Here is a 2,856-nt window from a genome sequence, read left to right as displayed (position 1 = left end):
TCACACAGCTCTCCTAGCTCCCTGAGCTGCTGTGCCTGTTTAAGAGGAGCAGGTGCAGAGGGCAGCAAAGCCCCCCACAGCCATTGAGCTGGGTTCTGGGATTCCCTGTTCTGAGTCTTATGGGTATGTGCAGGTTATATGGAGCCACTCCTGAGTTCCCAAGAGTCTCCAGGAACTCTGGTGGACAGGACCAAGGCAGAAAGGAGAAGCAAAGTTAAGAGTCCCCTCTACACTGTGCTAGCTGCTCCAGTCGAGGTGGCCACAAGCTAAAGATACTGGACAGGACATCCGGGCCCCACACAGTGCCTACCTGAGACTCCTCCTGCTGGACCATGGTTCTGACAGGACACGTGATTTGCCCCAGAACGCACAGCAGGCAAATGGCAGAGCAGGGAATTGAAACCAGCTTTTCTGGCTCCAAACCCAGAGCTCCTGACCCAGTCCAGAGTGAACTTCTCTGTGCTTCCAGAACTTCAAGAAAGCAGAGCCCTCATGTAGACCCCTGTATCCCCTCCCCACCCCCCACTGGCCAATGCCTCCCAGTGCATTGGGCACCTAGTAGGGGCCAGGCCCGCCCCTCCTGCATCAACAGCCCTTCCCCTGTGACTATCTGAAACGAATGGGGGAAATTTTGCCTGACACACACGCAGGTTTTCTATAAATGTTTTCTGCACTGTTTGGTTTATTCATATGCCATCTTCTTCCAAAAAGAATCAAAGCCACTCACAAACACACATAATGTAATGTTTTCTCTAACAAGTGAGTAACTGGGAGCAAAGGAAAAATACACACAACTCAATGTTTTTAAATAAGTGGGAGAATTGGGACCAAAAAAAAATAAGGATAGGAAATAAAAGGAAAAACTCAGGATGACACTGAAAGACACAATTACCGCACTAGCCAGAGGTAGACTCCCCAAATTGACTTTAAGTCGCAGCCACCATAGAGGGAAGGAAGTGCCACCCTCTGTTGAAAGATTCTCAATATTCAAGAGATATTTAAAAATGAAAAAAATGTTGTTCAGAAGAATGAAACTATTTTTGTTACTGAGCCTGGAAAGAAAGTTCTCCCACAGACGGAATAAATATTAGTTCCTTCCCTTTTGCCCCCTCTGCCTGGAATCCCAATTCTTCCTCCAGTTTCAAGCTGGGAGCTTGTCTCTCCTGCCTCAACAAGGCAGGTGCAAAAAGATGGGGTACTCTTTTTCTTTTTAAAAAAAACTATTTGTCAAAGTCTAGTGTACATACATTAAAATGCACTTAGGTATACTGTTCAGTAAATTTTCAAAAACACAATAGCCCTGTGTACCCAGCACTCAGACCAAGAAACAGCACAGCCAACACACCTGAAGCCCCCTCCCAGACAATACCTCACCAAGGGCAAACACTGCATGGACTCTAATCCCATAGATGAGCTTTTCCTGTTTGGGAACATTATATAAATAGAATCACTCAGTGTCTGGCTTCTTTCGCTCAACCTTGTGTTCGTGAGTCACCCATACATTGCTTGTAGCTGTAGTGTATTCATTCTCATTGCTGTTTTCTGTCATGTCGTTATACCACAACTTACTCTGCTATGGATGGGCAGGGCCATCCATTCTTGGTCAGGAAAATAAAGACAATCACAGGTTGCACATGTGTATTTTTAACTGAGTTAACTATTGATAATTCACTTAAGTGCTTGAGTTCAGAAGATGCCAGTGTTATTTTTTTAAACATTTAGACTCCAATACAGCATCTGAAACTGTCTGTCTGGCAGCTGACATTATTTCGATCACTGAAATCTATTTTTGTAACCAAAGATGTCTCAGTCCTGTGGCCAGGGGACCAAGAAATATATAGAAAAGCCATAGGGATTTTTGTTTTTGCTCTTTTTCAATTAGACATTCAATATTTGTAGGCAATATTTATTGAGACTTTACTATGTGTCAGGAACTGTACTAAACACTTTGCATGTATTATTTCTTTCAAACCTTACAACAACCTTGTGAAATAGTGTTACTTTCATTACTCTCATTTTTCAAGCTTTGTCCTCGGCACCTAGTATAAGATCTAGTACAAACCAGACACTTATTATGTGCTTATTAAACAAGGCAAGGAATGAATAATAGCAACTACCGTTAATAGAGCCATAGTGTATACCAAAAACTGCCAAATGCTTACATTCATTATCTCATTTCATCTTCTCAACAAACCTGACATACTATGTGAAACACCTTTGGGGGTTTTGCCCAGTTCACAAGTCCTCACTTTCTCTGCAAACTACACCTACTTATAGACATGTCCACTAACTGCCATGTTTGTGCTATATGACCCCACCCCTTTGATCACAGCTGATTGGACCAGACATGAACATTTAATTCAGCTCAGCCAATCAGATTCTCTCTTGGGAATTTGGATTTGTGTTTGAAAGATGGTCAGTTAGGTCTGCTTGTGGCTAGAACTGAGGTGTTGTGAACTCACTCCCAAGCTGCAGTGTGGACTTTTTTATGGAATAATGGAGACAGAGTATCTGTAGGGCAATAAAAATTAGGAGACAGAGCCGAGAAGTGTAGACACAAAAGGCAGAGTACTTCCTGGGTTCCCATCTGCTTCTGTTCCCCCACTTTCGGACTTCAAAAAGCCCAGACTTAGGTTCTAATAAACTCTTCTTTTTTGCTTAAAGTAATTCAAGTTGGTTCCCATTAGTTGTATTAATTGTTACCAAAAATAAAAAGAAAAATAGGTAAATATTATTTTTCCCTTGAAGAAACTGAAGCTCAGAGGAAGTAAAATGACTTCCCCAAGGTCACAATCCAGTGGAGGGGTAGGACAAAGAGTCCCCCAACTCTGCAGCCTGAGCTGTTTCCCTTTCCAC

This window comes from Rhinolophus sinicus, linkage group LG11 (genome assembly GCF_036562045.2).
Source record: "Rhinolophus sinicus isolate RSC01 linkage group LG11, ASM3656204v1, whole genome shotgun sequence".
NCBI lineage: Eukaryota > Metazoa > Chordata > Mammalia > Chiroptera > Rhinolophidae > Rhinolophus > Rhinolophus sinicus.
This window is presented reverse-complemented; position numbering follows the sequence as displayed.